This window comes from Apium graveolens, chromosome 7 (assembly GCF_009905375.1).
Source record: "Apium graveolens cultivar Ventura chromosome 7, ASM990537v1, whole genome shotgun sequence".
Taxonomy (NCBI): Eukaryota; Viridiplantae; Streptophyta; class Magnoliopsida; order Apiales; family Apiaceae; genus Apium; species Apium graveolens.
Window position 1 is genome coordinate 228244051 of NC_133653.1, and position 15938 is coordinate 228259988.

The 15938-nt window shown below is 40.0% G+C and overlaps 1 non-coding gene across 1 annotated transcript; it reads right to left on the reverse strand.

Annotated features, from left to right (window-relative positions):
- Positions 1–936: 936 nt before the first annotated feature.
- Positions 937–1043, reverse strand: LOC141676320 (small nucleolar RNA R71). Its single transcript, XR_012556918.1, has one exon. It is a non-coding gene; the product is annotated as a small nucleolar RNA R71 (small nucleolar RNA).
- Between the last annotated feature and the right edge of the window lie 14895 nt (positions 1044–15938).

The window sequence follows — 15938 nt, forward strand, 5'->3', positions numbered from 1 at the left end:
TGTCTATTCAGCTTCTATCTCTTTTGTGGATGTCTGGTAGTAGGGTATTCGTACAACGATAGTTGGCGTTTACTAGTTTCGTGCTATCTTATTAGTTGTCATCACCATTGCATGCTAAGGTTAAGACAATGACTTTGAATGAAGTATTTAATGAAGTTAGAATCCCATGTTTGTCTCATATAGTTAATTCAATCACTTTTATTCTTAGTTAATTACATGTTAGTTTAATCTTAGTTATAAATATCTCAACTTGTTATTATCTTAGCATTGAGCGATAGCCATACCATTGTTGCATAGGTGCATAATCTTAAGTTAACTAAAAAGAGTCTCTGTGGGTATGAATCTGATTTATATCTTATACTACTTGCGAACGCGTATACTTGCGTGTACTTTTAGCGCGTGTTTTCGCCCTAACAAGTTTTTGGCGCCGTTGCCGGGGACTCGGTGTTAATTTTTAGTTTATGTGCTTGACATCAGTGGTCGTTAAAGTTCACTGACTCTGATTGTTTTACTTTCACGGTTTACTTGTTTGTGTTTCAAGTACTCATTACAATGGGAGATCCAGCTGCACCAACGAAAGTTTTGATGGATTTTTCTCAACCCAAGATCAATAAAATTTAATCTAGCATTGCCAGGCCAGCGATCACAGATAATACCTTTAAAATCAAGCCTGGTACGATTCATATGGTAAGAAATTCAATCCAGTTTGGGGGTTCTCCTACGGAAGATCCTAATATGCATATTAGGGATTTCATCGAGATTTGTGACACCTTCAAGTACAACAATATTTCTGAAGATGCTGTGAAGCTGAGACTTTTCTATTTTTCTCTGAGGGATAAAGCTAAGTGTTGGTTACACTCTCTACCAACAGGTTCTATCACTACTTGGGAGGATCAGAAATTTTTTACTAAATTCTTCCCTATGGCGAAGACAGCTGCAATGAGAAATGCTCTCTCTCAATTTATGCAGCAATCGAGAGAATCTCTATATGAAGCTTGGGAGCACTACAAGGATATGCTTAGGAAGTGTCCTCATCATGGAATGCCTGATTGGATGATCATCAATTGCTTCTATAACGGTATGGGAGCACAATCAAGACCCATACTCGATGCAGAATCAGGTGGAGCATATGGAGAAAGAGCTATGAGGAAGCTTATGATCTAATTGAACTGATGGCTGCTAATAAATGTCAGTATCCAAACCAGAGATTGTCACATGGCAAGGTAGCAGGAGTTCTTAAGTGGATACAGCTACGGCTATCACTGCTCAACTAAAGGCGTTATCTATGAAGATCGATTCTCTGGCTAACTATGGTGTTAATCAGATAACCAGTGTTTGTGAGTTGTGTGCAGGTTCGCATACGACAGAGCAATATGCTATATCTAGTGAATCAGCTCAGTCTGTGAGCAACTTTCAGAGATCGCAGCAACCAGTTCCAGATACTTATCATCCTGACAACTGGAATCATCTTAACTTTAGCTGAAGCAACAATCAGAATGTGATGCAACAGCCATTCCAGCGGTTTGGAAATAAGCAATTCAATCCTCCTGGTTTTTAGCAACAATTTTCACCAAGACACAACTACAACTTCAACAACAAACTCATGGAGGTGCAGGTCAATCTTCGAATGAAAAATCTGAATTGGAGGAGTTGAGGCTTATGTGCAAAAACTAGGCTCTTATATGCCAAAGCCAAGTTGTTTCTATCAAGACTCTAGAGAACCAAATAGGGCAAATTGCTAACGCCTTATTGAATCGACCATCAGGGACGCTTCCTATTGATACAGAACCCAATCCAGGAAAGAGGGAAGTTAACGAACAGGTGAATGCCATCACCTTGAGGTCCGGAAAGGTCGTCGGCCCCCAAATTCAGCAAGATGAAGAGTCTGAAAGATCTGTCCAGAATGCAGGTGCATCTGCACCTTTTCCAAATCCAAAAATGCGATTATAGCTGAAAAAGTGGTGCAGAAGGATGCCGAGGTGGAACCGAAGAAGAAAGCTGTTGAAAGCAATCTTCCTGAGGGTAATACAGGGGATAAACAGGTCTACCCACCTCCGGCATATCTTAAAAGGCTTCAAAAGCATAAGTTGTATAAGCAATTTCCTAAGTTCTTGGAAGTTTTCAAGAAACTTCACATCAACATACCTTTCACTGAAGCTCTTGAACCGATGCCTGGCTATACAAAGTTTATGAAAGGTATTCTCTCTGGAAAAGTGAAGCTCGATAACTTAGAGATCGTTGCTCTTATGGAGGAATGCAGTGATGTGCTACAACAGAAGTTGCCTCTCAAGCTTAAAGATCATGGAAGCTTCACTATTTCTTGCACCATCAGAAACTTGTCTTTTCGACAAGTATTTATGTGACTTGGGAGCTAGCATCAATCTGATGCCCTTGTCTATCTTCAAGAAGCTTGGTCTACCTGATCCGAAACCGACATACATGTCATTATAACTAGCTGATCGTTCCATCACTTATCCACGGGGTATAGTGGAGGATGTCTTGGTTAAAGTGGACAAACTCATCTTCCCTGCTAATTTTGTCATTCTAGACTTTAAGGAGGATAAGAGATTCTCATTATCTTGGGAAGACCATTCTTGGCTACAGGACGGACTATGATTGATGTGCAAAAAGGAGATCTTACAATGAAGGTTCAAGATCGGGTCACTTTTAATATGTTCAAGGCAATATAGTTACCCGCAGATAAAGAGCAGTGCTTTGAAGTAGAGCGGGTCGACTCTATCATGATTCGGAGCTTGAGCAATTGCCAAGTTAGATACTGTAACACCCCCAGATCCGGGGTCGGGGATCCGGGTCATCACGGTCTTTCTTTCCACAATATCACTTCACTTAATTAATAATAATAACCTTATGCTGTGACCCCACACTAACACACACCACAACCCGTTATAGTCTCAGAGATGAAATTGAAATAAGTACAAGTCTTTGAATCCACAATTTAAAAGTTATTACAACCCAAAATGATTACTTGATAAATTTACAGTTAATTGCCATTATCTGCCATAAGTTATAATTATACATAATTGATTCTCAAAAGTAGAAGGTCTGATCTACAATAGATCTACCTCTGCAGCTATAGCAGCTACAACATCATCGAGAAGACGCGGGACGCTTCCCACGCGCTTGCGCTGGGTCTGCTGGAGTCTGGCCATCTTTCCTAACTGTTGTTGTGTGATGAAGAAATAAAGCAAGAGTGAGCCTTACAGCTCGCAAGATAATATATAGTGATAACAATAATACAAGTATCTAAATGGATACTTACTAGAATCTTTATCATGAGTAAGGTAATTACTTACTGGATATAAGTTTTCAAAAGAAGATGAAGTTACCAATTACTTCACTATACTTATACCATTTTTTTTAGAAATCTACTTGAACTACTACTGTTCGAAGTATAATAAGATTCACGAGGTCATCCCATAGATGAGACCACAAATAAAACTCGAAAATATTTGATCTTTGAAATATTTTGAAAAGAAATGAAGTTACGAGATACTTCATTCAATGGATACACCAATAAAAATGTTTGACCCTGTCAATGCTTCGGCAACCACCCATTAGTAGCCTTTCGATCGAAATGCTTCGGGTAGTGTTGCAGAATTATCCAAATGGATGATGAACTCATTACGGGAGTTTGCCGCGCCAGGAAGACCACTTACGATGATCAGTCGTAGTAGTGCAACCCCACCATTTTCTACATGTAGAGGAGAACCTGTCGGATTTACTTGTCAACCGAACACTGAACTCCTAAGGAATGGACCGCCTTAGCGGAACTTCCAGGCCATTTGGGCCAATATTATAAGGCTGGGCCGGCGCCACTCGACCACTTACGCCACTCCTAGTTCAGATGAAATCCATGACTCTGAAACGTAAAGCTCGTTCCCCCTTTCCCCAAGTAGAAACTTGTTGATACGGCTCCACCAAGAAGTCGTATCTAGTTGGAAAGGAAAACTCACCGATATTTCCCAGGCGATGCCTATTAATGGATTAACTTGTTCCAAGAATTTTACTTCCCGAATATTGGGTAAGTAATCAAAAACTCTTTTATCAAGACAGCAACCTTGTTGCAAATATAAAACACACCACCGAGCCGGATCCCCCAGGTTTGAGCGAGTATTTAAATCCCCTTTTTAAAAGGAAGATCTTAAATATAAAAATAGTTTTGGGATCCGCTCCAATTTTTGAAAATCATTTTAAAGACTTGAAAACCCTTTAAAGAGTGTTTGGAATGATGCTGATTTAATGAAGTAAATCAGTCTCAATATAAAAGAAATAACTGAATATTATTATTTAAATAATATTCCCATAAAGAATAATCTTTATCAAAATAATTGAAGTAGAGGTTTTAAAAATCTTTCTTGAATGAAAATTTAATAATCAAAGATATACTTATACAAAAGTACTATCTTTATTTAAATAATCGAAAATAAGTTTGATTATCGAAACACCATTCTTTAATAAATTAAAGAATATTATTAAATAATAAGCAGAGTCATAATACCTCGAATGAATATTATAAATAATATTCATAAAATAAAGGAGTCATACATCCTCGAATGAATATCCAAGTAATATTCAATAATAATATAAGGGAGTCATAAGCCCTCGAATAATATTCGAAATAATATTCAATAATTAATATAAAGTTATCGAATAACCTTTATTCGATTAATAGTTTTGAAAACTATAAGCATATATATATATAAATATATATATATATACATATATCCAAAATCTACTCGGGATCCTCGACTCCCGGTTTTAGAAAATGTTTTCACCTTTTGGGTCCCTATAATAAGGGTATATGCAAATTACCGCTATTCTCTAGCATAGGTATTATCAACTGAACCAACAGATATATATGGCAAGAATACGAAACACGCATGCATATATATACCATATCAGCATGCTTCAATATATCGCAAAATTTGCTAATTAACCAACATGCATCTATCACAAGATAATGCATATACATATATACATCACAACAACAGTATAACGGGTAGAAAACTTGCCTGAGCGACTTGGGGTGATAAAAGGCTCGGGACGAGTCTGGTAACCTATAAACAACAAGTAAGTTGGAATTAAACCAAAGTCACTCGTAAATCTATTCTTTAACTAACTTAGACTCTAACGCTTGTTTTGCACTTACTGATTTGCTTAAGTCATCCGGGTACCCTCGGCTCCACCATTTTTAATAAGTTAACCTTTACGAGTTTTAAGGCGATTCCTTCGCGAGTGTCTTACCAACTGCCTAACACACTTACCATAAATGTTTCATGCATTAATTAACCCTTTTTGGTCTTTAACCTATGTTTCAAAGTAAGGCGAGGGGAAAAGTTTCGTTCACGAAACGCCGTTACTTGAAACGGTCGTTTCTCCTAAACCGTGCATTGGAATCGAACGAACTACATATCAAAACGAAGCTCGTAACATGAGCTATCTAAACATGGCAGTGGTCATAATCTAGCAGGGGGTTCTCGGGTCCTAATGCTATGCACAAAAACAGTCCAAAGAAAATCGGACGTTACGACGGCTATGTTTACGCGATTTCCAATATTTTAAACCATTCAAAACCCTCCCAATTCAACCTCAAATCCAACATACAACCAACATCCATCCTTATCACATCATAACAACCCCAACCAATTCAATTTTAATATTCATACTTATGCCTAAGCTTAACTTTAACCATACTTAAGTTCTTTTAATCAAAACCACAACATTTACCATTCCATTTCACTACCATTTCCATTCCCAAACTCTAATCACAACAACAAGCTACAATATCATCCTACTAATCAAAATCATCTTATAATACATAGGAATCTAGGGTTTGGAGATGGTATACCTTCCTTGAAGTGGTGGGAGGAGCTAGGAAGCCTTAAGAAGCTTTGAGAAGTCTTAGGAATGCTTGGATCTTCAAGCAAAACAAGAAAAACTTCAAGTTAAAAACTTGAAAACACTATTCATAGTCTTCTTCTTTGATTAAATGAAGAAGATGGAGAAGGAATTGATGGCTTAAACTCATGATATAGCCCTAACTAAGCATGAAGATGATTAGGGAATTAACTCACCAATTTAGGAAGCTTGGATCTTTGATTTTGAAATTCTTGCTCTTTTGAATAGTAAAAAGCCGAGAGCTCTTCAAGAACAAGCCTTGGTTCTTTTTGATTTTGATGAAAAAATGATTTTGCTTGGCTTGGTTGATTTGTTTTTGTGTTTGGTTTAGTCAATTACCTTGTTGCCCTTGAATTTGTGTGGTTAAAAAGCCACCACACCTTCTTCCTTCTCATGTCATGCTTGTGTCATCCTCATGATGTCATCCTCCCCTCCTTGTCCTCTTTCTATTGGTTGGATGACATCATCCCCACTAATCCCTTTGATTAACTTCCTAATTGTTTGCCTAATGACCGCTGATCTGTTATACGGTTCGCTTAACTTTCATTTTCGTTTATCGTTTGAAGGATCATACCCGGGATCTTATTACTTAGGTTCCCTTAACCTTTCTCAATACATTATATTCCTTTTTATGATCCTCTATTATAATCCTTTAATTTAAATCCTTTTTATCATGTTACCTTATACTCAATTCTCTCCGTATCTAGTGGATTTCCGGGAAAAATCCAAGTGTTCGGAAATTGGATTCCGACGATCTTTACATACACTTATATACCACATAGAGTACTAATAATATCCCAGAATATCCATAACAGAACCCCTACATAGTGTGGCATGAAAAGTTTTCTCATTCAGCTAAAACACTATTCACCAGGGTTACAAAAAGTTGAAAATTTTGGGGGTTATTACAGTCTCCCCTCCTTAAAAGGATTCCGTCCCGGAATCAAACAGAAAACAAATGGGGGGTACTTTTCTAGCATTGCGCTCTCTAGTTCCCAAGTTGATTCTTCCACATTATGATTCTGCTATAGTACTCTGACTAGCTTGATCACTTTGTTCCGAAGTACCTGCTCCTTCTTATCTATAATCCTTACTGGCTTCTCCACGTAAGTTAGATCTGGCTGCATATCCACCTGCTCGTACTCCACTATGTGTCTGGCATCTCGATGATACTTCCTTAGCATTGACACATGGAACACATTATGAACTTGTTGCAAGTTAGGGGGTAAGGCTAGCTCGTAAGCTAACTTTCCAATCCGTCTTAATATCTCAAAAGGTCCAATGTATCTTGGGCTTAGTTTTCCTTTCTTTCTGAACCTCATTAATCCCTTCCAAGGGGATACTTTCAACAGTACTAAGTCCCCGACTTCATATTCCTTGTCCTTTCGGGCTAGGTCTGCATATTTCTTCTGTCTGTCTTGGGCTGCTACAAGTCGCCCTCTGATAAGATCCACTATATCTTTGGTCCTTTGGACCACTTCGGGTCCGAGCATCTTCCGCTCTCCTACTTCATCCCAGTATAAGGGAGATCAACACCTTCTTCCGTACAGGGCCTCATAAGGCGACATTCCGATGCTAGCATGAAAGCTATTGTTATAAGAAAACTCGATCAACGGCAAGTGATCATCCCAACTTCCTTTAAAGTCTATTGCACAGACTCTCAACATATCCTCTAGTGTCTGGATGGTCCTTTCACTCTGCCCATCCGTCTGGGGATGGTACGCGGTACTCATATTTAACTTGGTCCCCGCACATTCCTGAAAGCTCCTCCAAAATCTGGAGTTGAACCTGGGGTCTCGGTCTGAGACAATGGACGCTGGGACTCCATGTCGCGTCACTATTTCCTTAAGGTAAATGTCCACCAGTCTATCGACTGTGTATCTCTCATTGATAGGAATGAAATGAGCTGACTTTGTCAGTCGGTCTATAATTACCCAAATGGCGTCGTGATTGGCTTTCGTCCTTGGCAAGCCTACAACAAAATCCATCGCTATCTGTTCCCATTACCATTCGGGAATCTTCAGGGGTCGTAAGAGTCCACTGGGTCTCTGGTGCTCTGCCTTTACCCTTTGGCAAGTCAAACATTTGCTTACCCATTCTGCTACGTCCCTCTTCATGTTGGGCCACCAGTAATATTCCTTCAAATCCCTATACATCTTAGTACTTCCCGGGTGAATGGAATACCTTGAACTATGGCTTTCATCCAATATCTCATCTTTAAGCTCTTGAACATTCGGAACCCAAATCCGGTAGGAGTACCTCATTATCCCTTTATCATCTTTCTCAGTATGGATCTCCTCTCCAGTCATTGACTCTCTGCCTTCATTCATTATTTTCTCCTGGCACAATCTGATCTTTTCCAATAACTCTGGCTGTATTGAGATCTCAAAAAGCTTTTCAGTTCCGGTTTCGGTTACCTTTACTTCTATTTCCATTTTCTCAAAATCTCTTATTAATTCTTCCGAAGTCGTTATCATTCTGAGTCTTTCCTTTCTACTAAGGGCATCAGCCACCACATTGGCTTTCCCTGGATGATAGAGAATCTCACAATCATAGTCCTTGATTAGTTCTAACCATCTCCTCTGGCGCATGTTGAGCTCTTTCTGTGTAAATATGTACTTGAGGCTCTTATGGTCTGTGAAAATCTCGCACTTCTCTCCATACAAGTAGTGCCTCCAAATTTTTAAGGCAAATACTATTGCCGCGAGCTCAAGGTCATGAGTAGGATATCTAACCTCGTATTCCTTCAATTGTCTCGACGCATACGCAATCACCTTACCGTGCTGCATAAGCACACATCCTAATCCTTTGTGCGACGCGTCACTATATATCACAAAATCTCCTTTTCCGTCCGGCAATGCCAATACCGGAGCCGTTATCAACCTTTTCTTTAATTCCTGAAAACTGTTCTCGCATTTCTCCGTCCATTCAAACTTCTCTGTCTTACGAGTAAGTCGTGTCAAAGGGGCCGCGATCTTCGCAAAGTCCTGTACAAATCTACGATAGTAGCCGGCCAATCCTATGAAACTCCTTACCTCTGTGGGTGTGGTTGGCCTTTCCCAATTTGAGACCGCCTCTATCTTGGAGGGGTCGACCAATACTCCTTCTTTATTGATCACATGTCCTAAAAACTGTACTTCATTCCGCCAGAATTCACACTTCGAGAATTTGGCATATAACCGTTCCTCTCTGAGTATTCCTAGAGCTATCCTCAAATGCTCTGCATGTTCTGTCTCAGTCCTTGAGTAGATCAAAATATCATCGATAAAAACTATCACACATTTGTCCAAGTACTTCTTAAATACTCTATTCATTAAATCCATGAAAGCCGCTGGGGCGTTGGTTAATCCAAAGGACATTACCAAGAACTCATAATGCCCATATCTGGTACGGAACGCTGTCTTGGAAATATCTTCGGGTTTAATCTTTAGTTGGTGATATCCAGTTCTCAGGTCGATCTTGGAAAAATAAACAGCATCCTTTAGCTGGTCGAATAGATCGTCTATTCTAGGTAATGGGTACCTGTTCTTTATGGTTCTTGTTCAACTCTCGATAGTCTATGCACAACCTCATGCTCCCATCTTTCTTCTTAACAAATAAAACTGGTGCTCCCCATGGAGACACACTGGGTCTTATCATACCCTTATCCAAGAGTTCCTGCAATTGGATAGCTAATTCCTTCATTTCTAACGGGGCTAACCGGTAAGGTGCTTTTGAAACTGGCGCCGTCCCTGGGGCCAACTCAATAGCAAATTCAATCACTCTATCGGGTGGTAATCCCGGAAGGTCTTGTGGGAATACATCTTCAAATTCGTTGACTACCGAAATATCTTGTAAGTTAGGCACCTCCTTCTGCGTGTCCACCACATAGGCTAGGTAGGCCTCATTTCCTTTTCGTAGCATCCTTCTGGCCTGGGCCATAGTCAAAAATTTCTGCGTCTGCCTTTTTCCTCTAAATATAACTTATTTCTTCCCGGGGATATTTAACTTAACTTTCTTCCCTTTACAGTCTATCTGAGCATCATTGCTAGATAGCCAGTCCATTCCCAAAATCACATCAAACTCCCCTAATTTAAAAGGAATTAGATCAACACTAAAAGATTGCTCCCCTATGCCTATCTCACAGGCGGGGTGAATCTGGTTAACAGGAATAATTTCATGATTGGCTATTTCTACTTGTAAGGGTTCTATCAAGGGTTCAGCTTTAAGTCTTAATTTACATGCAAAGTCCCTTGATATAAAAGATTTAGTTACTCCCGAATCAAATAAAATGTTTGCACTGACTGAATTTAGAGAAAGGGTACCTGCTATCACATCTGAATCTTTCATAGCATCCTGGACTGTCATGTTGAAAGTCCTTGCAGTAGGTGGCTTATTGGAAGCAGCCCTGCTTGCTCCCGAAGCTGCTGGTTTGTTCATTGGGCATTCCCTCTTCCAATGACCCGGGCGTCCACACAGATGACAATTGGTGGTTGGAATGACGGCAGGGGCTGACGAAGGGCATTTGTGAGAATAGTGGCCCACTTGCCCACACTTAAAGCAGGTTACTGGCTTTCCCTTACATTCCCCAGAATGCATTCTTCCACAAGTGTTATAGGTTGGCAATGGGGGTCGAGACTGGTTGGAATAAGACATTCTTGACTTCTGGCCGCTCTGGCTCACATTCATGCTCATTGGCCGCTTAAACCCAGTGTTCTTTCCCGGTAGGGACACTGCTCCTCGATTAAATCTAGTTGGGAAGCTCCTTCCTGCTGAACCCCCACCCATGCTCATACTTTTCCTCTTTATTCCCTTCTTCTCTCTTTCCTTCTGCATCTGTTCACTTCCGGCTTCTACAATCGTTGCCTTTTGCACCAGAGTGGCATAATCCGTAAGCTCAAGGATTGCCACCCTATTCTGAATCCACGGTTTCAGTCCCTGCTGAAACCTCCTAGCTTTCTTTTCCTCAGTGCTCACAAACTCCGGCACAAACCTTGATAACTCAGTAAATTTCGCTTCGTACTCTGCTACAGATAAATTATTCTGCTTTAGCTCCAAGAACTTAAGCTCCATCTGGTTTTCCATAAACCTCGGAAAATACTTTCCCAGAAATAACTGACTGAACCTCTCCCAGGTTATGATAACACCTGTCTCCATGTTTTTCTTGGCCTCCCACTAGTAGTTAGCCTCTTCTTTTAGAAGGTAGGTAGCAAATACAGTTTTCTGTGCCTCATCGATACTCAAAATCTCAAAGGATTTCTCCATTTCCTTTAACCATGCCCTTGCCTCAACTGGGTCGGCTGATCCGTGGAACTCAGGGGGCTTAAGGGACTTAAAAGCCCTGAAAGAGTTTGCCACAGTATTGTTATTTCCTTGAGGGGGTGGGTTGGGTTGACGTTCCAAGTTCTGCCTTAGGAGTTGCATGAACTGGCCCATGGGATCCATGCCTGGGTTTGGTACTGGTTGCTCAACCTCAGTTTCTCCTTCTTCAGCCTCTATCTCAAATCCCTCAACATCATATGTTTCCTCTTCCTCTTCATACAGGGAGTCATCCTGTTCCACATAATCCTCATCTTCCTCTTCACTGCGTTCCTGGTTCCTATCATCCTGGTTATGGCTTCCTTGGTCCTCAGATCCAGGGTTCACCCTAGTTCCAATCTTTCTTGGCGGCATGATTCTGATAATAAAAAAACAATTATTGGGAAATTCAACGTTAGGTCACAATCATATACAACATTGTGCCTTGCACAGCTCTTATAATGGGGAGAACGTATATCGCAATTCTATTATTTTATGACAGTTCTAATACAAAGTGCAGTAATAATAATGATAAAAACAGTGATCTCGTCACTAAGGAACTGAACCGAAAGGAAACAAATATATACATAATGCGAGAAATAGATAGTTTGATCTGGTCAAAAGTACAACAGTGCTACAGCCATCTGTCCCAAAAGTGATACACAAGAGTCTATCTGTCTAGTCATAAAAAGGGATGCTATATACAAGTCAACTATCCCGGAAAATTGGCTCTTACTAAGGCCTCGGCTAACTAGACAACTAGACTATTCCATCATCAATCCTGAATCACACACCGGAGCGGGTCAGCTCCCATACCCTTTCCATCGCACGACGGAAGATATAGTCGGCCTGCCGCCTGGAGATCCTACCATGCCTGTCCCCCCGGAGCGATCTGAGCTTCGCTCGGGATGTGAGCTCTATCCCCGTAAGCTCCCTCCTCAAGGATCGGGGTATAGAAGCCCTAGTCTCATAAGCTCGGGTACGCCTACCCGCCCTCTCTGCATCCAGCTCCCTCCTGGCCTCATCCAGTCGGCCCTCGGCAACAGCCACTCGGGTCCTCAGAACATCCTGAACATATCCATGAGCTAACGAAGACTGCCTGTGGGCAGGGTCAAGAGGTGGTGAATCCGGAGCCGCTGAGGGTGCCTCTTCGGTCTGCCTAGGCTCGGAAGTATGGGTCTCTGAGCTGTCATCATCGGGAATCCAGGATAGTGGTGGAGGGGTAGGGGCTCTGACCACCGGAAGTGTGGGTAAAGGGGTACCAGCATACACTACTATAGGTCCGACACACTCCTCAGCTACTGGGACCTCATCCGGGTCCTCCTCATCTGGAATAGCAATGACCTCTGTCTTTGACTCCTCTGAGGGGTCCTCCTCATCTGAAATAGCAATGACCTCCGTCTCTGACTCCTCGGAGGGGTCCTCCTCATCCTCCTCCATCTCAGGCTCCTCCTGATCCTCAACATCTAGCAGTGCCTCATCATGCTCACGCTCGAACATCTCAGGGTCCTCTATCTCAGGCGCCTACACATTAAACGAGCTAAGTTACTATCATGATACTTATAAGGGTTCCCGTAAGGGTTTTAACTGTCAGCACTACTTTAAGTAGTCCGACCATGAACCTGGCAAGAGTTCTTATTATCTTTGTGAGTTTGTTATTATATCATCGCATCATCTCTGAGGTTTATAACGCTTAGCTCTGATACCATTTCTGTAACACCCCCAGATCCGGGGTCGGGGATCCGGGTCGTCACGGTCTTTCTTTCCACAATATCACTTCACTTAATTAATAATAATAACATTATGCTGTGACCCCACACTAACACACACCACAACCCGTTATAGTCTCAGAGATGAAATTGAAATAAGTACAAGTCTTTGAATCCACAATTTAAAAGTTATTACAACCCAAAATGATTACTTGATAAATTTACAGTTAATTGCCATTATCTGCCACAAGTTATAATTATACATAATTGATTCTCAAAAGTAGAAGGTCTGATCTACAATAGATCTACCTCTGCAGCTATAGCAGCTACAACATCATTGGGAAGACGCGGGACGCTTCCCACGCGCTTGCGCTGGGTCTGCTGGAGTCTGGCCATCTTTCCTAACTGTTGTTGTGTGATGAAGAAATAAAGCAAGAGTGAGCCTTACAGCTCTCAAGATAATATATAGTGATAACAATAATACAAGTATCTAAATGGATACTTACTAGAATCTTTATCATGAGTAAGGTAATTACTTACTGGATATAAGTTTTCAAAAGAAGATGAAGTTACCAATTACTTCACTATACTTATACCATTTTTTTTAGAAATCTACTTGAATTACTACTGTTCGAAGTATAATAAGATTCACGAGGTCATCCCATAGATGAGACCACAAATAAAACTCGAAAATATTTGATCTTTGAAATATTTTGAAAAGAAATGAAGTTACGAGATACTTCATTCAATGGATACACCAATAAAAATGTTTGACCCTGTCAATGCTTCGGCAACCACCCATTAGTAGCCTTTCGATCGAAATGCTACGGGTAGTGTTGCAGAATTATCCAAATGGATGATGAACTCATTACGGGAGTTTGCCGTGCCAGGAAGACCACTTACGATGATCAGTCGTAGTAGTGCAACCCCACCATTTTCTACATGTAGAGGAGAACCTGTCGAATTTACTTGTCAACCGAACACTGAACTCCTAAGGAATGGACTGCCTTAGTGGAACTTCCAGGCCATTTGGGCCAATATAATAAGGCTGGGCCGGCGCCACTCGACCACTTACGCCACTCCTAGTTCAGATGAAATCCATGACTCTGAAACGTAAAGCTCGTTCCCCCTTTCCCCAAGTAGAAACTTGTTGATACGGCTCCACCAAGAAGTCGTATCTAGTTGGAAAGGAAAACTCACCGATATTTCCCAGGCGATGCTTGTTAATGGATTAACTTGTTCCAAGAATTTTACTTCCCGAATATTGGGTAAGTAATCTAAAACTCTTTTATCAAGACAGCAACCTTGTTGCAAATATAAAACACACCACCGAGCCGGATCCCCCAGGTTTTGAGCGAGTATTTAAATCCCCTTTTTAAAAGGAAGATCTTAAATATAAAAATAGTTTTGGGATCCGCTCCAACTTTTGAAAATCATTTTAAAGACTTGAAAACCCTTTAAAGAGTGTTTGGAATGATGCTGATTTAATGAAGTAAATCAGTCTCAATATAAAAGAAATAACTGAATATTATTATTTAAATAATATTTCCATAAAGAATAATCTTTATCAAAATAATTGAAGTAGAGGTTTTAAAACTCTTTCTTGAATGAAAATTTAATAATCAAAGATATACTTATACAAAAGTACTATCTTTATTTAAATAATCGAAAATAAGTTTGATTATCGAAACACCATTCTTTAATAAATTAAAGAATATTATTAAATAATAAGCGGAGTCATAATACCTCGAATGAATATTATAAATAATATTCATAAAATAAAGGAGTCATACATCCTCGAATGAATATCCAAGTAATATTCAATAATAATATAAGGGAGTCATAAGCCCTCGAATAATATTCGAAATAATATTCAATAATTAATATAAAGTTATCGAATAACCTTTATTCGATTAATAGTTTTGAAAACTATAACCATATATATATATAAATATATATATATATATACATATATCCAAAATCTACTCGGGATCCTCGACTCCCGGTTTTAGAAAATGTTTTCACCTTTTGGGTCCCTATAATAAGGGTATATGCAAATTACCGCTATTCTCTAGCATAGGTATTATCAACTGAACCAACAGATATATATGGTAAGAATACGAAATAGGCATGCATATATATACCATATCAGCATGCTTCAATATATCGCAAAATTTGCTAATTAACCAACATGCATCTATCACAAGATAATGCATATACATATATACATCACAACAACAGTATAACGGGTAGAAAACTTGCCTGAGCGACTTTGGGTGATAAAAGGCTCGGGACGAGTCTGGTAACCTATAAACAACAAGTAAGTTGGAATTAAACCAAAGTCACTCGTAAATCTATTCTTTAACTAACTTAGACTCTAACGCTTGTTTTGCGCTTACTGATTTGCTTAAGTCACCCGGGTACCCTCGGCTCCACCATTTTTAATAAGTTAACCTTTACGAGTTTTAAGGCGATTCCTTCGCGAGTGTCTTACCAACTGTCTAACACACTTACCATAAATGTTTCATGCATTAATTAACCATTTTTGGTCTTTAACCTATGTTTCAAAGTAAGGCGAGGGGAAAAGTTTCATTCGCGAAACGCCGTTACTTGAAACGGTCGTTTCTCCTAAACCGTGCATCGGAATCGAACGAACTACATATCAAAACGAAGCTCGTAACATGAGCTATCTAAACATGGCAGTGGTCATAATCTAGCAGGGGGTTCTCGGGTCCTAATGCTATGCACAAAAACAGTCCAAAGAAAATCGGACGTTACGACGGCTATGTTTACGCGATTTCCAATATTTTAAACCATTCAAAACCCTCCCAATTCAACCTTAAATCCAACATACAACCAACATCCATCCTTATCACATCATAACAACCCCAACCAATTCAATTTTAACATTCATACTTATGCCTAAGCTTAACTTTAACCATACTTAAGTTCTTTTAATCAAAACCACAACATTTACCATTCCATTTCACTACCATTTCCATTCCCAAACTCTAATCACAACAACAAGCTACA